The sequence below is a fragment of the Leptinotarsa decemlineata genome, unplaced genomic scaffold, assembly GCF_025532065.1.
Source record: "Leptinotarsa decemlineata unplaced genomic scaffold, Ldec_3_MD MMD2_tig00001019_RagTag_RagTag, whole genome shotgun sequence".
NCBI lineage: Eukaryota > Metazoa > Arthropoda > Insecta > Coleoptera > Chrysomelidae > Leptinotarsa > Leptinotarsa decemlineata.
This window is the reverse complement of record NW_027412557.1, coordinates 5,453,090-5,476,470: the sequence shown is the minus strand read 5'-3', so window position 1 is coordinate 5,476,470 and position 23,381 is coordinate 5,453,090. Positions and strand designations below refer to the sequence as shown.

Sequence of the window (23,381 nt, the reverse complement as noted above, 5' to 3'; positions counted from 1 at the left end):
CTATTCGTCATCGATTGTTCCCATCAACCGAATGCAACAAAATCATCAACTATTGATATAAAGATTGAGTTTGAGACGAGGAAGACCAAGTTTCCAGACAACACTAAAGTATATGCATTAATTTTGCATGATACAGTTTTAACATACAATGCATTGGATGGTTCAGTTCATAGCAGATATTGACACTTTTTTTCACTCTATCATATACTGTTTTATGATCTTTTTTTTATTTGTAACTGACTTATATCACGTATTGTATTTTATATCATATTTATTGTTTTGTAATCATTTTCTATTGTATTTCATGAGATTTAAATAAATAAAACATGAAAATAATACAAAGTTTTTTATTTGACATTATTTATGATTTACAGGAACATACAGACTATCTAAAATAACTTCTTCCTCATAATCATCATTTTCGCGACCATCTTCAATTTCCTCTCGATTTTCATCATTCAATTCAAAGTGATGAATAATCCATTCTGGCAAGTATGGTTGGAGGCTATACAGGAATCTTCTTAGGTTCAGTTCAATCATAACCTCACAAAGTTGCCACAATTCCAATTCATTATCCAAAAATTTGTTACAAACTTCTGCACCACTCCAATAGTTCTCAGCATCACGAAGGCATAATTCGATTTGTTTTTCATCATAGCATACACTCATATCATAATTGCTTGCATGTTCGGCTCCATCACCCAACACCTTCAATTTAGACGACGAATGTTGAACCGATGATTTGAGATCTACAACATCGACCCAATCTTGACTTGCGTACTGCATCCACATCTTTAAATGGTGGAACTGAAATCGAATAAAAAAAAACAATAAGCAACCTCCAATTTTTCAGTGATATAATACTCACATTCCCATTTTACTTGTAGTTACAAAGTGGGTGTATTCAACTAAGTTAGTAATGTTTATATTTCCATATAATTATCATCTAATATATGAATATTAATGAAACAATAAGAAATTCATTATAATTACTATTATTATTCAATCATATTGAATTTGACTAGAGTTAGCGTTTTCACACCAAAAAACTTTGTAAGCTATGACCTAAAGAAATTCGCTATAAATTATTACAATTATTATTCAATCATATTGAATTTAACTAGAGATCGCGTTTTCATGCCAGCAAAACTTTGTTGGCTCTGTCCTAAATACACCATCGTATATTTACCACCTGATGAGTTGATACAAGATATATCGTCATCACTGAATTGCAACGAAATACGTTTTGGTAGCCATGTTTTAAATAATTTATCATTGCTCACATCTTGCAAAGTTAATAAAATTGATTTACCAAATCGTGTAGAATAAGTTGACATATTTTTAATTATGTACACTTCATCAATTGGCAATGATGATAAGGCCTTTTGCTCTAGTATTTCAACCTCCTGTACAATCAAATTATTAATTTTATTCAAGTCTACTTTTGAAACGGACATGATGATAATATATATGAAAATATAAACAATTTCCAACAGACAAATACACTCACCGTCTTCCTTCTATTACGAACTGAATAACACTCTACCAATTGCTAACTGCTGCAGATATATTCGTCTACTGATTTCATAGTGTGCCAAGCATTTCTTTTATATTAAACAGTGCGAGTCACCCCCACCATGAAACCGTGAAAGGTTCACATTGCTAGTTGCTATCCACTAGAGATGCCTGACGTCACAGCCAAGCCCATCTCCCAATTTGATGCGATAATAGTTGCCGGCACGAGCAAGCAGTGATCGTTGCGCTCTCGGAGAGGGCAGACGTTTGCACAGTCCTCGCCCGCCTGCGTGTCACCATCAATAGCGAGGGTAGGGTGATGCGTTACGTCACATCATTCACTGCTTCGAGAGCGATAGCCGAACAAGCAATTGTCGTTGCGCTCTCGGAGAAGACAGACGTTAGCACAGTCCTCGCCCGCCTGCGTGTCACCATTGATGGCGAGTCTGGGGCGTTACGTCACATCCTTCACTACATCGAGGGAGGTGAGAGCAGACCGATGAATACGCATTACTCTGCCACACGTCGTGGAGTGAACATGTCGCTCTCTAGCCGTTGAACGGTTATTGCTGTGACGTCACTCCACTACTAACTTGGTGCCCTCACACCGATGGAGCATTCATTACTTGGAGGATCTTCGAAGTATGCAGACGTATGTTTGTACATAGACAAACAAGCACATGATGAAACCCTGTACCGTGCATTCTCTAACACACACACACACACATACACACACAAAATCTCATATGAAAAAAAAATCTGAACGATCCATGCACCAGACACTTCAAGGTCACAACGCCTTGACTTCACTGCACAACAAAAAAAAGCAAATAACACGTCATATTGGTGGGGGGAGGATTAGAACCGGGAAAAAATTTCTGAAAGATCCATACACCACACCCTTCAAGGTCACATCACAGTGACTTCACCAAACAACAACCAATAAAAAAGCAATTAATACGTCATAGTGGTGGGGGGAGGCTTAGAACCGGCTCAAATCTCCTACTCGTGTCGTTAAAAACTAATGAAATTGCAATTGGAAAAACATTACATTAATTTGTTTTTAAAGAAAGGAATGCTGATCCTCGATAAATTACTGGGAGTCCTGAAATACGACCAAAGTATGTCTCCAAAGATGGACAGAGAAAAAATGTGGAGTACAGGAAGGAAGTGAATTTCATCTGAGAAAAAAAACAGAAAATCGCCCTCTTATGAAAATGATGAAATTATTTGCTGGAGAAGACATTACATAAAGCAGATACGAGAGTTTCGATGTGAGAAAGGAAAAATTTATCATCTGAACAAAATTTTATTCAACGTAGAAGGATGTGGCAAGACAGACACATTACAAGTTCACGTCAAGCAATTTCAGAAGTATGGTCACCAGATTGAAGTCACCTTTTGCAGGAGGAAAGCGACGGATTTCTATCCATATGTGCGGATGGTTTTGCTGAGGGTGGTTTATTGATGTTCAAGTCAAAGCATTCCTGATATTACCATGAAGATATAAACGGCGATGTGCTTTAACGATATTCGAAGCAGATGTTAGACCTCATTTCACCTAACGCAGTCATTCTGATGAATAATGCAAGTCATCCTTCTAAAAAGGTTGAAAAAATACCAACTAATGCAGGGAGAAAAGCAGATATAGAGTGACTTCGATAAAAAAACATACCGTTCGATAAGAGTATGGTTGAAAAATGAACATGAGATTCAAAACAAAAAATGTGAAAACACTCTTCAAGGAGTCCTTGAACAATATCGATTTCTAAAAATAGAGAAAATGTTTTGAACATGTTATTAGAGAAGCAGACGACATGTAGAAATAACACACCATAAATTTCCCTTATATCTTCTCGACGGGGCATACACATTCATTATTATGTAAATAATTCAAATTGAAATGTAATAATTAAATTGATTGTATATAAATAAATAAACCTAGTTACTAGTTTCAACAAGTAAGTATTGTTAGTTAATTTGTAAGCATATTGAATTCATCATTAGTATTAACTATAATGAAAAAAAGGGATATAAAACGTGTTTCCATAAAGACATTGAATTAAAGTTTTTTAAATGATATTCCACACAATTCTATATTCAGATGCCATAAAATTGATCACTATACTAAAAAAAAAAAACAATGTTCTATTTGAAAGTCACCTTTATCCGAAATTATAAAATGTGACAATGATTTTTGAACATATTGTTCAATGTAAACCTCTTTTGTGCTTGGTCAGGATTCGAAGGGATGATTTTTATACATTTCGAAGTTTGGTTTCCAATTGCACCTAGCATTTTCATAAAAAAATCAATAACACGAAAACGGTTAGAGTTAGGTACATGGTACCTTTTATGAAATCATATTATTTTTGTCTTGACCTATTCAAAAGTGTAATCAAGTACAAGGTGTTCCATTTAAAAATTACAACTCCGATATGTCACATTTTTTTGATCTTGTAGAATCCAAAATAATTTCCTTTTGACAATATAAATATAATGGAATGGAGAAATTTACAAAAAAATTATTGGTTTGTTCCAATAATGGGGTGCCCACCCTGTATATCGGACGTTTCATAAGTTATGCCAAAAAAATGCCAAAAAGCTGATCTATTCAACTATCCACACTTCAAAGAATGACTCAGTCAAAAAGTATTTTGTTATGAAGAAAAATTGAAATTGTAAGAATTCTTAGCACGTGCAAGTTTAGACTTCTAAAGGTTGTCCTCCGTAGAGAAAATATTCTTAAACATATGGACCCTCCTTGGAGAGCAATTTTCAAGAATACTAGATATATTATACATATTATCGATAACATTAATTCGTTATTTTCAACAATAAATTTGTGCAGCGAAAAATTCCATCAACATTTATGAGTGATTTGAATTTCAGTCAAATCACTAGATCGTCAAGAAACCAATTTCACCAGGAGTATGAAGAAAACGGATTTCTGTAATGACTTTACACTCATGGAAAATGATCAGAGTCGACTACGTTTATTCGCCATCGAAAGTAACTAATATTTTTGGAATTTCCATATTGAATTATAAGAGTTTTGAATAACATACATGTTTCTTATGAAAACAAAAAAGTCTGTTAAATTACTCATTGATGATGAAACAAATTACTATTGATACCGAAAGAACAGGAACTTGTGTAATGAATTTGCGGAGATTTCGATGTTGTATATACACATATAACCTAATATTTTCATTGAATACTCTTGATGGGAAACTCAGGATGTTATTTTGAAAAAATCAAGATTTTTTTTAAATTGGTTGAACCGGAATAAGTAAAATTATTGATTGAAACATGACATTTGAACGGTACTATATGAGTAGATAACCAATATAGGGTAGATATCTCTATGCCCTATATACCATACTATCGAGCCCAGGCTCCGCACGAGTGCAATGCTGATACTAAATATAAATTCACCCACCTGAAACAGTGATGGAAAGGTACCTTCATTTCATGTACGCGCCTTTTTCCCCCGCGACTGGCGCCTAAGTTGGAATATTCAAAAATCCGATAAAACGAATCTTCATACAAAATTTCAGCCTCCGAAAATATAGCAGTACGGAAAAACAGTGATGAAAAGATAATTTTCATATTTGATGCGCCCCTTTAATTCCCAGAGGTGCTCCCCAGGTAGAATATTTAAAAATTCTTTATTATTGTATGTCTACACCTTGAAATATGAACCTATACACAAAATTTCAGCTTCCGAAAATATACCGGTACGGAGAAACAGTGATGAAAAATGAAGGCGTCTTTTCCTCCGCGGCTGGCGCTCCAGTTGGAATATTTAAAAATAGAGACTTCGTCCTGACGAAGTCTCTATTCAGAGACAAAAGATTGACGATTTGTGAAATAGAGCTGGCTGGGATTTATTCAAATAGGTAAATGAATGTCATTACAATGTCATCGATGACATAAGTAGATCAAACTCATTTCGTGACATACAGATCATAATTCATGAATGAACTGTGTGTTTTTTCTTATAATGTTATCCGAATTGGTACTAAAGATCCTTAAGGCAAGTGTCTCGGCGAAACATCGATGTCTACCAGTGAAGATGACAGTGTTTCATGTAAGTGCAACTTTTTTACCATTCATTTAGTGTAGAACTCCTATGAATGATATCTGATTTTATTTAATAACGAATGTTTGGAATACTAACTGAGTGGAGAAAAGTGTCTTCTGTATAATTCAGTGTTCATATAAAAGTATTTGTTTGGAAATAATTTTCCTTTCGTGTAATTCAATCTTTATAAGTAGCTTTTCAGGAGGGCTTTTTTTCCAGTTTGTATCTGAAAGTTACTTCTTTGCATGACCTACACATCCATGTATATAGTTATTCGTTTTAAAATTGATTACTTCCTTCCTTTCTTTGGAAGATTCCCAAATTTTTTTGTATCAAGATGGGGTAGTAGAAAGCCATAAACTTTTTTTCCCAAAAATTTGTCACTCCTAAAAATATAACCCTTTCAATATAAACAAGATTCCTCTTGGCTGGGATTTAATCAAATAGTAGATCAAACTTATTCCGTGACATAAATATCGTAATTCATGAATGAACTGTGTGTATTTTCTATAATGTTATCCGGATTGGTACTGAAGAGCCCTAAGGCAAGTGTCTTACGGCGAAACATCGATGTCTACCAGTGAGAATGACAGTGTTTCATGTAAGTCCAATTTTTTCACCATTCATTTAGTGTAGAACTCCTGTGAATGATATCTGATTTTATTTCATAACGAATGTTTGGAATACTGAGTAGAGGATAGTGTCTTCTGTATAATTCAGTGTTCATATTTTTTGAATAATGCAGGATACTGTTTCACTTGATTCGTGATGTCATAGATCTAACATTTCTCGGTTAGTTCAGATAGTTTCAACAATTGAAAAACATCTCCTGTTAGTAGCAAAGTTATGGATCTCATTAACAAACATTTTTTTCCATTCAGATTATATGAAATACATTTATATATTGTGTTGTACTGAAGTAGTTCGCATGAAAACGTAAAAGAGGATTAGGTGGATATATGAGATTTTTTATTTAACCACAAAAGTAAATATCTAGTTTATTACTAGTTGTATTCTTTTAGAGCGAAGCTCATGTGACTGACTCATTTCTCAAAACAAACATCACTCAAACGGAAACGTGCATATCATTACGTAATGAATATTATTTTTCCACTTATGGAATTGTCATTTCATTTTTATTATTCTTGATAATAATGAGTGATTATTAAAAAAAATTATTTGACAATATGACAATCCGCACAGTTCAATAACCAAAATCAATTAACAGAATGATTGTGTTTATCTGAGATTATTCAAAATATTTTGGGGGATTGTGTGATAAGGTATGGCACTAATGAGTCATAGATAGAGTTTATGAATGAGTCACAAAGTTGTTTGGAATTTCAACACTTCGAAGAATTATGTAGATATACCCAATAATAATAATATATTTTTTTGAGAGGAAAGGTCTAGGAATAGTCAGAAATGAAATAAAATAAATTAAATTTGATACAAAATAAAACAAAAATACATAAAAAGCAAATGGAAAGTCACTTGAAGTTTTTTGAAGCGTAATTATTATTATTATTGTCTTTAGTATCTCAAGAAACATTAGATATTCATGAATAGGAATTAACTGAATTAATTGAAGGACAAAAAAGTCTTTTAATGTTTCACTAGATATTTTCACTTTCTCGGTAACCCAACTTTTGGAAGGACATTTATTACTTTTATATTAAATTTTAGGAAAATTCAAATCTAAATAATATAAGGATACATTTCAGAAATATTCAAAACCATCATTGAAATTTGAAATTTAGTGGAGGTCTATCCAGTTCTCTTTCATCAAGGCATTTTCAGAGTTACAAACGTTTCGTTCGCTAAACTGTCAAAACTATTTTTATTTTTTGTGCTTTGAAGAAAGTCAAAAAGTACAGTTTTGCGGTCAGAGTATACATTGTCTATTACACAACATGTTCCACAATTAACATCTTGATCGATTGAAGTGACACGTGTCTGTGACACTTGTACGGCGGAACATTTGAAACATTTTACATTTCCCAAACGACATTTTGTTGGTTACGCTGTGGGTCACATAAATGTACAACTCTGCCCCAACTTTACAGTCTTTGTAACTTTGTAACTATAGTTTTCGAGATTTCAGTGGTGAAAGTCGAATTTCAAATACTCGGTATATCAACTCTTCAAAGGTATACGAGATATACTAGTTCCGCCATAATATTTTTGTAATATGGGTGACAGTCATCACCCGAAGACGATTGTAGGTACTAACAATCGGAACGTCGTGAACTAACGTGACTTGGAATCTCTCAACTTTTTATTTTTATTTTCTTTTTTCATTTCTTTATTTTGTTCTATTTTACTGTATTTTATTTCACTATTATTTCATTTCAGGTTTATTTTGCTTAATATAATTGTTATTTTCAGCTATTCATTTTTATTTCTTTTATTTCTTCTTTTTTTAGTTGTTTCAGGGATTTCAAATCATTTCATATAATAGACAATGGAAGTCCGAACTAGTGAAATTCATCATGAAACATTGTCAATCACCTTCAAACAAAGGTTTTCTGTTTGTATATACCCTTTGAATTTTAAAATTGTGAAATACTGAAGCTGTTTTTGAAAAGTATATTGTCATTTTCATACAGCGTTTTAGAAATCAATTTTCGTAGAATAATTTCAAGCTTATTCCTTATTCTCTCTCCTTCACTTGTTCCGTTTGACAAAATAAAAATATCATCAATGCATTACTACAGTAGTTCATCGATGGCATAGGGGAAGTGGAGTGATTGGTTTAGTTTTTTTAAGTTGATAGAGAGGAATGTTGTTTTCCCTTTTTTCATGAAATTCTTTTTCTTTGATGAAAGACAAATTTCACAGTAAATTATTATTATATGCCATTATCTTTCAGCAGATTTCATATACTAAATCTCTACAACTATAAATAACACATTTTAGGAATAGACTAACCTGTTACTTGATGGAAATTAATAATAGTATCCATGATAATTATTGAACTATCATCATAAAGAAATTGTGAAGATTATTTATTCATCATCGATTTTTTTTTAATTATGTGATTATGATCATGGATAATAATACATGATTGAAGATACAATGTACAAGAATATTTACAAAATGATTTTTGACATTATTATATTTGTATATAATAATAATATATAAGGAGAGGAAGTTTCTTGTTAATCTTGTTATAGAATTCTTGTTACAGATTTACGATATTGTTAGCCTTTTTTTAAATTGTATGTTTATGCTATATTTATTATTGATTTATATTTTATATATTTTTTATATCTAAAAATGTGTTCAGAATTTGTGAGAATTAGACTGTTATATATATATGACCTGCTACAAACATTATGTAACATAGTTGAATAAACGAATATATCTATCTATCTATCTACTGTACCGTTTTGAATAAACTTGATAACCAGCTCAGCAGTAACGCAAATATTCACTTATCTTCATCTTCGCCCTTTGATCAAGTGTTGCTACTGTAAGAAAAGGCAACTATTGGGATTAGTATGCTGTGCGAGAACAGATATTCCTGCATTTAATATAAATACATATTGCAATTGAAACCAGAGCCCAAGTAGGAAATGTTTAGAACATCTTTCCTTACAAAATAGCTTTTTATGGGATCGGCAGAAGATTCAGTCTTTAAATAATAAAGAACAAGGCTCCCCAAAGAAGTATATTGCAAAATTAAGCTTTGACATCGAACATCAAAGGAGATTCGTCCTCTATCTAATCACTAAACTCAATAATGAAACGTACAAAAAGTGTGTTTCACTCATTATTCAAAAATATTATAAACTAACCTAGGTGTTTAAACTGATCCTATGAACCTCAAACTATAATCTATTTTATATATGTTTTTTGGATAACTGAGGTACGGAGTGACTGCGACTCCTACTTATAGAATTAATTCTTAGCCACGAGTTCGGGAAGTTAGCTTTTTAGGATATGAGGCATGTATCCCGCTGGGGCATCTATCCCGGTTTTACCCTACTTATTAGGGACATTTTTCATTTAGAACACATTTCTATACAAATAAATTTTTTTCATCACATTCAGAGATTCGTCATAATTTTGTCGAATATCTGAGTGTTCTGAGAATATGGTATTCAATCAGTTTTTCAGAGATCCAAAGCTATTTCACTTCAATATGTATTCTGGACGTATATCAATAAGAATTATTTTGTGATTTGATTTTCTGAAGGAAAAGGATTTCTGTCATAACATTAGAATAAAAGATAATTTTTGTTAGTCAGAAAGCTTTAACTACCTCTATCGTTAAGTTATTATGAATGATAAAGATATGGAAAAATTCATAATCATGAGTAGCTATTTCAATTTCTGGCTGAAATTGCTGCTGATAATTTTAATGACTTGGCTTGAAAATAGATAAAAAGGAAAATATCACAACCTGTCATAGCCCACTCGACATTCAGTTGGTTCATTTCGTTAATCAGGTGAAAATATGAACAAAATATTAGCAGTTTTTGCGTTCATCGCAGTGCTACAGGTAAAAACTCTTTTTGGTGAAAATGTAATTGTAGTGTTTAAGAATTGTATTACAGGTAAAATTATAGAGGAAATGCGTTCAAATTTGATTATTTTTAAAACACTAAAATGCTTATAACAAAATATACTTCAGGAAGATGAATGAAATTTGTTAAATATATATAATGATTTCACTAGAGGAAGCCTCTTGGCTTTTTGTCGATGAATATATCGTTCCTGGGAATACAAAAAAATTTCTATCAAGTGTAGATTTTTTTTCTATATAACTGATTGACTTTTCAATTTTTAAGTCGGATATAAGTATATCTGAAAAAAAAACATATATTTTTTTTATCTTTCCATACAGCAGTTTTTTAAGATGACCATTTATAATATCGACGAAATAGTTATCAAAAACTTCAAGACAACTTTTACACGAACTTGATTGGAGAATATGTATCGTTATAGATTTCAATAACTTCTAGCTTTCACTTGCGGCTTCGCTCGCATTTATGCCATTGAGTAAGTATCAGTACAATAGAAATGAATCAATATGAGAACTATATTTTATTGCTTGGCTGGGATTATCAATTTTTAAAAATTATTACATACGATGAAGTTTCGAAAATTTAAAATATGCTTTATTGAATTGCAACAACAAATGTTAAAATATATTTCACTGTAATAAAAATAACCTAAAAATAAAAATCACAGAAAAAAATTACAATAAATATAGAAAAATTCCAAACAACTGAAACTATAGTCAATCGGATTGGATTCGATTGGATATTGTCGTGACTGTGAATAATACACTGCCACGGTATTATGGTACTAAGGGTTGGAATTTCATTACTGGAATGCTAGATGACGTTAAAGTAGCTAGATTTTGAGATTTTTTGGCAATTTTTTTACCTTACATAAAAAATATTTTTTTAAAATAAAAAGTATTCCATGTTACTTCTAATACCTCCAAGAACATGTGTACACAATTTCATGATGATCGGTTGAGTAGTTTTGCGTGAAACCGTAACAAACAAACTTACATTCGCATTTATAATATCAGTAGGTATGCTCTGAATGAATATCGTTCGGTTTCAATTCTGAACTCCACAATGAAATTCATGTAGATTCTTCAATTATATTCCTTATTCTTTATCTAAGTAATTCGTTTCACAAAAAAATGTCGATAAAGTGTGTCATAACTTTTACGATACTTGAAACAAAGAGCTTGATGTGACAATAATCTTCTCCAAATAATGTTACAAATATCATCGAGTTCATTCAAAATAAATTATCACTGAAACAAAATTCACGAAACAAGCTTTCAATAACATGTTCAAAAACGAGAAAATGAACTGAACATTGAATCAATCTACTAATTTATTAAATAACACAATTTCTATTCCATATTTAATCCAATGACATTTTTTCCAACTCAGATCGCTTTTCTATTGATGTTCCAATAGTCAATTAACATCTTTCAAACATGAATATTGATGAAAATTCGGATTCTACTAACTTCTTGATTTGATTTCGAATTGTAGACCTTCAATTTAGAAAAATATATCTGTTTAAAAATCTGTTTTAAATCTGTTTTTCCGTTAATCAGCTGTCGCCCCCATACGAACGACAACTCTCAGAAGTTGAGAAACTTGTGCGAGCTAAGGACTAACGAGGTCTTATCTTTTAACGTGTGATTCCTAACACGTGTGATTCCTATGAAAGCATTATGTAAATTTTTTGTCAATGCACATAAAAAAACATTTCACATATATGATTACAAAAAAATAAATTGAAAGGAGAGATTGATTTTTGGAAAAAAAGGTTTTGGCTTTCTACTTGTCCTTCTTGAAAAAAAATGTTTTTTTGTATAATTCAGCGTTCATATAAAAGTATTTGCTTCGAGAGTATTTTTCTTTCGTATAATTCAATGTTTAAATGGAAAAAAGCTGTTTCAAGAAACCTTTTTTTTCAGTCTGTGTCTGAAAGTTACTTCTTTGCATGATCTACGTCTACAGTGTGTCTCACTTCTCATGGAAACACCCTCGTATTTTCCGTAATATTCGAGGTAGAACGATAAAACTCTCTGGACTTATAGGAATGCTCAAAATGCATCTATCATCTGAATGGGGTTGGCCAAAGTGATATACACTGTCCGCCACTCGCGATGGAACACCCCATTTTTACGGTAAAATATATAAGGGGGCAAAATAGGCTCAAAATTCCTTCAGATTCGTGATCAGGACTACCAACTCAATACGAATACACTTTTTTCCTGAAAAAATGTCAGTCCGGAAAAATCCGAATTTGTCTCACTTCTTATGGAAACACCCTCGTATCTTCCGTAATATTCGAGGTGGAACGATGAGACAAATTCGCATTTTTCAGGTCTGAAATTTTTTCAGAAAAAAAGTGTATTCGTATTGAGTTGGTAGTCCTGATCACGAATCTGAAAGAATTTTGAGCCTATTTTGCCCCCTAATATGTTTTCCCAAAAAATGGGGTGTTCCATCGTGAGTGGCGGACAGTGTATATCACTTTGGCCAACCCCATTCAGGTTGTAGGTGTATTTTGAGCATTTTCATCAGTCCTGAGAGTTTCATCGTTCCACCTCGAATATTGTGTTTCCATAAGAAGTGAGACACACTGTATGTATAGAGTTACTTCTTTTGAAATTGATTGCTTCCTTCCTTTCTTTGGAAGATTCCCACATTTGTTTGTATCAAGATGGAGAAGTAGAAAGCCAAACTTTGACATTGAATGTAAAAAGCTTTCTTCGATGAAATTAAGGTTTAGTAAAGAAGTAAGCCAACCGCAATTGAATCAGCAATGGCTCTCTCTCCAGTTTTCAATAGTCTCGAATGATAATTTCCAATTTTAATCAAATGATTTTTTTTCAGTTCGTAAACTGTCAAGACAACCGATTAGCTAATTGCATGCATAAATTAAAATCTGAGATAAGCTCCCTACAATCACGGAAAACTGTTCCGAAATGCATGAATGGAGAGAAACTGGCGAAGGTATTGGAAAGTTCCAAAAATCTAAAGGAAATAATTGAAGAGATCACAAAATCTTGCAAAGAAGAAGGATTGTCAAAATGCTTCTCGTCATTTAGGCAACTACTCCTTCAAAATCAAGACTCAATAAAAAGTGATTCTTCAAAATTTTTGAGTGACCTGATGGAATTATTCACTCCATGTCTAGGTGATCTACAGAAAAATTTATCCACTATGGATGATTATATAAAGAAGGGTTGTCCAGATAAGTGACCTTCCAAGAAGCATGTTATTTTTATGTACCGTCATCACATAATGTGTTCAACCGAAACTATTGAAATGCATGTGTTTTAAGTCTCAAAAAGAAGTTCAATATATTTTCATTTCACCTCTGATTCATTTATTTACTCTTGGTGAATCTGTTCCGAAAAGATTATTATTGGTTTTTCTCATAAATATGAGGTAATCGGTATTTTATAAGCAATAAAAGTATCATCGCTGATGACCTCAAACAGCGAATTGCAGTTTTACTAAATTGATATTCAATAAAAATACAGGCCGTTCTTTTTATCATAGGGTAACATTGCTATATTCTAAACCGTAACGATTAAATGGAGAAAAAGGTAACTGTCATCGGGAACAATACAGTGGTTGAAGAAAATTCACGAGGACTATCGCCCTTTTCAAGTTATACGGGGAAAACCAAAAATGTTTTTTTTCGAATGGAATTTTCATTTCGGAGAATATCAAAAAATGGAAAAAAATGTGATTGTATTCGAAGTGTACTAGGACGATGTAATAATAAAATAATACGATAAAACTTTTCGTGTCAATATGGCCACTATCAAATTTTTTTTTAAATACGGATCTGTGTTTTTTATTACAGATATTGATGAAACGATGAATTCACAATCCAAAAATATATCACATTTGATATTTTTATAGCGTTTCATTTGAAATAACTACAATCATCAGTGACAACAATTTTAAATTACGGCCCTGTCGTTACTTCTTTTATAAATTGTTTCAATTCCTTCAAAATATAATTCAGAAAACCCAATGAATTCGACATGTATGTACCCTAATACAATGAAAAATCGTATTTTTTCGTTTCGGAAAATTTTGTATTGCCGTAATCCCTCTTTCAAGGCTTATTTCTCCCTAATCAATTATAATTCGTAATATTTTTATAATTCTCAATTCTAGAAGTAACGAAAATATCAGTTTTTGGCCGAAATTTGATCAATGTATAATTTGATGTGATCAAATAGCATCTTAATTTATTCACCATCTTAAACGCGTAGGCTTTGCTTGATTTCTATGGCAGGAAAAATGAATGCGTTTGTTGTTATCTGTTGAGAATTGTCAGACGCTTATGAACATATCAAAGATGTATTCAAATGATGAAAGGACTGATATGCTATTTAGTTATGCAAAATCAAATAGATTTTTTTTGTTGAGCTATACCAGAATCGTCGTATTTCGAAACATCTAAATGTTTAAACGATTTGAAAGAAATTTGAGAGACTATGGTGTATTTGATAGAAAACAAGAAAATATGTGGTTACTGGAAGTGTGAGGAATCAAATACTCGTAAATGTTATGGGTAAGCAAATATTACGTCATACAGATTTACGCAGTTTTTTTTATTTAAGATTGGCCAGTTATAAAAATTATGTCAATCAAAAGTGTTCTTTACAAGAAATTGCCCACAAAATGGGGATTTCTGTAAAATCCACCAGAACTGTTTTGAAGTAAATGCTGCAGGATAAGCAAAGGTCATCACCTCTATGAAAGAGATTATGGAAGGAAAGTACGATTTGCGAAGTAGTTAAGACGTAGAAATACGGAAGTTGGAAATATTCCTAAAAAAATACTATGGACGGACGAATCAAAATTCACCAACAATGGTTGATTAACAGAACAGAAATGTCCATTATGGGTGGAATAATACAAATGAACATTCACATAGGAAAACCAATTTCCAAAAAAGGATCGGAGTAAATGTTTGGTTGGGAATTATGGGAACAAACATACTTAGCTCTTTTTTTACGATGATCATTTGAATGATGAAATGTATCTTCATTTTCTATTCAATGAATTCGATGGTTACTTAGATGAATTGCCACTGAATATCCGTCATGAAATACAATAACTTCAACAGGACAGCGCTCCTTCCCATAATGCAGCAATAGTGAGAGAACTTTTAGTTGCACTATTCCCTAGAAAATGAATTGGAAACAATGGACCAATTACCTCGCCAGCTCGTTCCCCAGATGTTTTTCCTTTAGATTTTTTTGTCTGGGGATACATGAAGGATAAAGTTTTTTCAACACCAAGTACAGATATCGACCATCTCAAACAAAAAATAAGATATCCATGTATTAGTATTACACCTATTATGTTAGAAAATTGCCACAGAAATTGTCTGGACCGACAACTTATGTGCATTCAACAAAGAGGTCGCCAAATCGAGCATTTAATGTAGATTGCCATGTAACTTTGATTTTCTGTATTGGTTCCATTTTTCCCAAAAGGTCATGATGAAATAAATCGTTCCTTTGTTTGATTGTTGTCACTGATGATGGTGGTTATTTCAAATGAAATGCTATAAAAATATCAAATGTGATATACCCTTGGATTGTGAATTTATCGCTTCATCAATATCTGTAATAAAAAAGACAGGTCCGTATTTAAAATAAAGTTGATGGTGGTCATGCTGACACGAAACGTTTTATCGAATATTTATTATTATATCGTCATAGTACACTTCGAATACAATAAAATTTTATTTTTCCATTTTTTGATATTTTCCGAAATAATAATTCCATTCGAAAAAAACGAAAAACAGTATTTTTGTTTTCCCCGTATAACTCGAAAAGGGCGATAGTAAATTTTCTTTGACTGACCATTGTTTTGTTCCCGATGACAATTACCTTTTTTCCTATTCAATCGTCCTCGTATCTGTTACGGTTCAGAATATAGCAATGTTGCCACATGATAAAAGAAACGGCCTGTATTGAGGAAACCGGAGTAACGACACCACCTCGAAAAAGTTCTTTCATTGTTGGTGTTCATGTTTCATAGTTTATGAAATTCTTCTTGAAGTTCCATGAAGTAGAAAATTAAATGTTTTTTTTTGAGTTTTCTACGTTGTGGAATAATGGCGCCTCATTTTTCAAAAGCAATGAACTCACAGGGGCAAGAATCAGAGTGGTTTTGATTTTTGACATAAATTAGGTTACTAACATCAAATAGTACAATCGATATGTTTTACGCTGCAATGTTTTACGCACATACTTTGTACCTTCCCAACCGCTACTCGGATCAGGTTTTCTATATTCGGCACAGTTTTCCTCGTCGCTGAACCTGAAAGGTTATCTACCAATCGAAGTGATCGGCTTCATAGAGAAGGTGAAGTTTAAGTTACCCTGGTATGAGCCTTAATAAAACCTTACAGTTTGCAGTGAAGAGTCGAATAGACAAACTCATATGGACCAAACCTTACATAATGTATGTATTATTTGATTGTCAAATTCATTAAAAAGAGAAAGATAAAAATATAATATTGAAAAGAAATTCATGATTGTGTTCTGTTTCTGTTTCTACTAATGGGTAAAAATTTGTTCATAATAACAATGTGTTACGGTTTCAAAAATGCAATAGCAGATTTATAAGATAACAGAAAAGTAATGTATTGAAATCATATATTTATGCACAGCATCCAACCTGTATAACATTCAAAACAATTCAGTTCAGTTTTTTGTGCCTAAAGACAATCAGAATAATTCGACCTTGAATAACGTTGATAAAGAAAAAAAGAAAAGGAAAAAGAAAAGGGTTTTTTCTCTGGGAATGAGAGTTGAGTTTGGTTATCTTCTCTGGAGCAAGAATTTTGAGCTCATCACTTTGTGGATTTGAAAAAACCAAAATATTCAATACGGGAATAACTGTATTTGGGTTATCTAAAGGAATAACTAGCCCACAGTTTTGGGGATTTTTATTAGGTACCCGTTCTCTTCTGTCAAATTCCAATCTTCAGGCCACATAACAACTACGGTAAGAACCCACTTCCCGAAACTACCCTAAAGGGTATATCCTTCTAAACCTTAACCTTATTTTAGGCCTTCTTATTACCACCTCAAGTCGATATTGTGAACTATATCGTGGTGTATCTCTCGCAAGGCTAGACCACTACACCCCTTATATCTCTGATTACGGTCTTCCGAGGAGCAAGTTATCTGCATGGAAAAGAAAGAAAGAAAGAAAGAAAGAAATGCTTTATTGACTACGATATGCACAATATACATGGGTAGTACGTCAATTTACAAAGAGTGTTGAAACATCCCGTGATTTATATAAACACATACTTATTCGCAGTAGACAAAGACAAAAAATATACAATTATGTAAAGAAATAAAATATATATATATATATATATATATATATATATATATATATATATATATATATATATATATATATATATATATATATATAAAAATATATGCGATGGGGGCATCAGCATTGATTGGATTGAATTGATATTGCCTCCAGATACTCACTAACGGAATAAAAACAGTTCTCAATGAGTGCTTTTTTAATAACTGTCTTGAACGCATGCAAACCAAGACATCTTGCATTCATATCAATTTTATTGTAGAGGCTGAGATTCAATGTATTAGAATGTGATGATTTCAATCTCAACTTTAGTGGTCGCAGCTGGCAGCCACTGCGTGTTGGATAGCTGTGAAAATCAGAGTTCAGCTTGAACATTTCTTTATTTTTATGAATTTCAATGAGAGTTTGATATATGTACATACAAGGTAGTGCCATTATCTTATGTTTGATGAAAATTTGCTTGCATGATTCATCAAAACGTGCTCCATCGATGATTCTCAGTGCTCTCTTCTGCAGTCGAAATGCTCGTATAGCCTGAGTGGAGTTACCCCACAGCAGGGTTCCATAGGATATGTGAGAGTGAAAAAGGGAGTGGTATGAGATAAGCAGTACATCAGTACTGACAATTTTTTTAAGTTTGCGTAACACAAATAGCTGACTGGACAGTTTATTGCACAAACTATCAATGTGGCTATTCCACTTAAGACCGTCATCAAGTATTATTCCCAACAGTTTGGCAGTTGACCCATTGGTAAGATTTTTGTTAGAGGAGAATGTGATGGTTTGGGTTTTATCTTTGTTCATTTTCAGTTGATTTGTGTTAAACCAGAGTTCTGCTTTAGATTTCGTGGCTGTCATGTATGTTTTGAGTGTAGTGAAGCTCTGATGTGAACTGAGCAGAGAAGTGTCGTCCGCAAAAGCAATACACATATCTGGCTAGAGGAAGTTAAATATGTCATTGATATATATGGTGAACAATAGTGGCCCTAAGACGGAGCCCTGTGGTACTCCGTATTGGACACTTGCTTGTTCAGAGTTACCCCCATTGACAGAAACACATTGCAGTCTATTGGATAGGTAAGATTTGAAAATGTTAAGTGGGCTTCCTCTCACGCCATAGTGTTCTAGCTTTGTTAACAGTAGCTGATGGGAAACACAGTCAAAGGCCTTAGAGAGGTCGCACAGCGTAACACCTGTTAGTTCACAGGACTCAAAACCCTCAATTATCTTTTCTACCACCCTGCTTACTGCTTGGACTGTGGAACGATTAGTACGGAAGCCAAATTGACAATCATGGATTGTGTTATGTTTGTCAAAAAATGAATTTAAACGAGTTTTTAAAATCATTTCAATAATTTTTTCTAGAATTGGAATGATTGAAATAGGCCTATAATTGTCGGGTAGGTCTTTATCGCCTTTTTTAAATATCGGTATTACCTTAGATATTTTGAAGATATCAGGGAAAACTTCCTCCACGAAGCTCAAATTAATGAGTGCTGTCAATGGATCCACAATACTATCCCCCACTTCTTTTATGATTTTGCTATTTAGGCAAAATATATCAAAGCTGGGAGAATGTTTTAATCTTTTAATTGCTGATCACACTTCATGTTTAGAATCTTTCGGTTTCGAGGTGCGATCTAAAAAATCGATAACACAATGATTGTTCTGTGGTAAGTGTTTAATTATAGAGTCAGCCACTGAAGAGAAAAAATTATTGTACTCATCTGCTGATAAATTACTACTATGTTCAGTGTTGCCTATTTTTGCTTTGTTTCTTTCGAAATTTATTAGCTTCCAACAGTCTCTACTTTTATTTTCTGAATTTGATATGAGGTTGCTGCAAGATTCTTTTTTTTGCTAAGGTAATTTCCGATAGATAGTGATTTTTGAGCTTTTTATAAGCAACTTCATCTTCTGTGGTACCTGTGCAATCAGACACAACTTTAACTGCATGCACTTGTCTCCTCAGTTCTCTCAGGTGATCATTATAAAATTTTACAGGAGTTTTATTGTTGTTTTTCACTCTCTTCGTCGGTAGAAACTTGCATACTAGATTATGTAAGCTGTTTGTAAGAAATTCAGCTAAGTCATTTACGAGTGCGTCTGTAGTGTAAAAAAATTGAAAATCTATTTCTGCAAGACTGTTTTTTATTCTATTTAGCCCTTTTTTGGTTACAGGTCTAGAGATTCGAGAACATTCAGCATCGTGCTTGCATTGAATATCAATATATTGTCCTAGATGATCAGAGATACAAATGTCAATGACACCAGAATCCGTGATATTATACACGAGATTTGTGAGTATGTTGTCTATACGGCTTGTCGATTTTGGTGTTGCCCTTCGAGTAACATCTAGTATGTTAATTGAGAGATCATAAGATTTTAATATGTCTTTCCATGATTCTCCTTGTTTAGGTCTATATTAAAGTCTCCCGCGACAATAATATTTTTGAATTTATCTGATAAATGTTCCATCATCTCACAAAACAGTTTGATAAAAACTTCATAATTACCTTTACAACTCGATCTATACACAGATATTACAGCTATGTTAGATGAGCTCAAAAGAATTCCACAGAACTCAGCATGCAATTCGCTAGAGAATGAGCTGAGGTCCAGGATTTTGTATTTTAGATTATTTTTTAAAAAGATACACACTCCCACATGCAAAGTGTTTGCCCTACAGTACCAGGATGAAAGGGTATATTTACATAAATTTACAGTTTTTAAGTTTGTCTCAGTAAGCCAATGTTCGCTCAAGCAGATAACACTATATTCATTTTGTTCTAGAAAAAGTTCTAGTGCTCCTATTTTATTTGAGAGGCATTGTATATTCAAATGTAATAATCTGATAGAAGGTTCGATGCCCCCATCACTTAGAGAATTAACATTGTTTAAAATATTTAAGTTAGTGGTCATACTGTCGGGGATTTCGTTCCTCTCCGGTATAAAAAACGTTGGACAACAGCATCCTCCGGCCAAATTGCTGGGTTCATCGCGGTTTTGAAGTGTTTGTCATACATAGTTACCTTAAATGATGAGTATTTCTGTGGTTGCAAGGATTGTAGTTTCTCACAGATAGCCTCTGGAAAATTGGGTGTTAAATATTCTTTGAGATTTTCCGTCGTTGTGTCTGGGTTTATTCTTGATACATGGAGTGCAGCAAGCTTGGGAACTCCTTTCAGGGACGTACCAGAATCACCTACCTTGGTTCCTACTACCAATTGTTTTCTTTCATTTTTGTGGGTGACATTTGTCCACTGTGGGCTTGCCTTGTCTTTTGGGATTGGAGTAGATAATGTCGTGATTGTTGCTTGACCCTGTGCTTCTTTGATTGCGGAGCTCAGATGCTCCTTAGTTATTTCGGTCGGTTTGGTCGGCTTCTTCACGACCTCTGTATAGCTCACTTTATCCTTTGAACCACTTGGTTGATGTACGTTGTCATTCGTTTGGCTAATCTTGGAATTTTCTGTGTTTTGTATTCGGGAGTTTCCGGAAGGTAAGATCACAGTGGCAACATTGTGAATTGCAGAGCTGGAGTTATTAACATTCAACAATTTTATTATCAAATCTTTGTCCACAACTGCTTTCTCTAACTCGAGAATAATACGTCTCAAGTATGTTAATTCCATTTTGGCACACTTTAGTTCGCAATTCAGGGATTCTATCGAGTCTAACCCTACTTCTGCATTGTTCGGAGAAGATTCGAATTCACTCTTGGTGTCGAGAATTTCACCTACTTCCAGGCCTATAGCTTTTTTGGTGTTTTCACTCAACTTGAGGTCACTTGTCACTTTTCGTTTTGTTAGTATTTCGATTAATTCGCTTTTTTTCAATTTATCTAATTCTTTACTGATCATTTCATTCCTATCCATGTTGCCAGAATATAATACCGTATCAGAAAAGATCATTGCCTGAGTGGACTGCGTACAGGGGTTGGTTCGTGCTGCTGGAGACTATTCTCCCATATCCCATGCATGTAAGGTATTTCCTGTTACGTATTACAATGTATTACACACTCCCGCACGACCTAGAATCAACATTGCGGCACAATTTGCGAATTCTAGACTAAACCAAGTATTTACCACACCTTAAGTTTAATCATAAATTGCTTACATTCATATCTGTGTACCTAAAAGTATACTTCTGGGCCATAAGCCTGTAATCATCATAAGCTTGGCGTGTTTGAAGAAACAATACACTTATCCTCCAAGTGGATTTATATTTACCTACCATCTCTCTCCGCTGAGTTCTGGCAGCCCATGATTTAGTTCCTACGTAATAAAGTAACCCGTTTCAATCTACGACAACGGATGTTACAAATGACTGAATTCGGCGAAGCTTTGCAAGGATGTGACCTTCATTAGCAGTTTTTTGAATATGAGTTTCTATAGATTTCCCGAGGATGATTCAGTCGAATCATCCTCAAGAAGGAACTTCTACGTATTAAGTAGAAAAGAAGGCCGTCGAAACATAGTTCCTTCCACACAATGTTGTAAATGAAATAATTCTCATTTCTAGTAATTTTCAGGTCAGGAAAAATCAGATTGCTGTTTTTATAATATTCACAATTGAAAAGCTGAAATATAGATGATTCACCTGTCACAATAGATTATATCGATTATCTACATGAAATGAAAATTCCGGCAATGGTTTTCACAATGAATGCAAGTCTTATTTAACATTCAGTGTTACGATAAAACTGTGGACTATATTTGGGCTCTCATGGATGTCTCTCTGACCAAAAGTAAGAGGATTGTTTGATTTTTGACACCAATACGGTGACAAAAACGGTTCAGTTACTCCGGCTGTACGTTAATATAAGAGCGAGCAACAGCTAGTAATTTATATTTTTACTTCAAGAATACAGTAGCTGAAGAAATATGCCCATTGTACTAAGTAATGAGTAATTTCGAGAATCGAGTTATGTTAACTATAAATTGTATCAATTTTCATGAGAATTTGACAGATATTCTGAAATGCGCATTGTAAAAAAAGTGTTCAATTCAATTGTATTCATAGCTCAGTATTTTGCATATAGTGGCTACCACATAAGATGTGGACATTCATTTAGAACTATTCAAGATGAACATTCTAACTTCATGTAACTCCAAGATAGCTCTCAGGGAGCAAGCATTTTTCCGACTTATATCTAATAGTTGTCGTTATAATATTATTATTAGCATGTATGTTATTCTGATGTATAAGCTGTATTTATGTGAAGTTTCATCTGAATCCGTTCAGTTGTTTAGGCATAAAAGAGATTAAATACTTAAAACGACTATTGTACCAATTTTTATAAGGATTTGACAGATATTCTAAAATGTGCATTGTAAAAAAAGTATCCAATTTAATTATAATAATGATTTATTATTTCGCATATAGTGGCTACCACATAAGAGGTACATATATGCTACAGATCTAATATCATTGCTGAATTTCCAGGCAAATAAATGCCTCCAGAAATTTGAGATCCAAACTGCAAACGATTGAAACTCGATTATCGAGTTGCTGTTATTGCTGGAAAAGATCAATATCCAGGAGCTCTAGAAGAAGCAGACCACTTTCTACAATCAACAATGTCGAAATATATGCAGATGTCTGGGTACAGACAAGAGCAATCAATTTCCTGAGGAGAAATCGATTATCTACAAAATATTATCGACTACGAGTTTCTATTGGTTATCGTTGTTCATTTTATGATTTGATATTTTTTCCTACGCTTTCAACCTTTTTTTGACCATGCATTAATATATCTCAGAAGTTACTAAAATGCAGCATTCTACGGTTACATATCGTAACTGTGGTGTATAAGTTGAATATCCTACTTAAGCGGGATATGTTGAAATTTGTTAAAATTTGCTTTTTCGTTAAACTGCTTTCGCCTCCTACGA

The 23,381-nt window shown here is 33.2% G+C and overlaps 1 protein-coding gene and 1 long non-coding RNA gene across 4 annotated transcripts in view; one reads left to right on the top strand and one right to left on the bottom strand.

Moving 5' to 3' along the window:
• Epac (Exchange protein directly activated by cAMP) overlaps positions 1 to 23,381 on the bottom strand; it is a 757,111-nt gene that overhangs the window by 275,445 nt on the left and 458,285 nt on the right. The window lies entirely within an intron of this gene.
• On the top strand, positions 9,940 to 13,478 carry LOC111511613 (uncharacterized). Its single transcript, XR_012465458.1, has 2 exons — positions 9,940 to 10,109; positions 12,988 to 13,478. It is a non-coding gene; the product is annotated as an uncharacterized lncRNA (long non-coding RNA).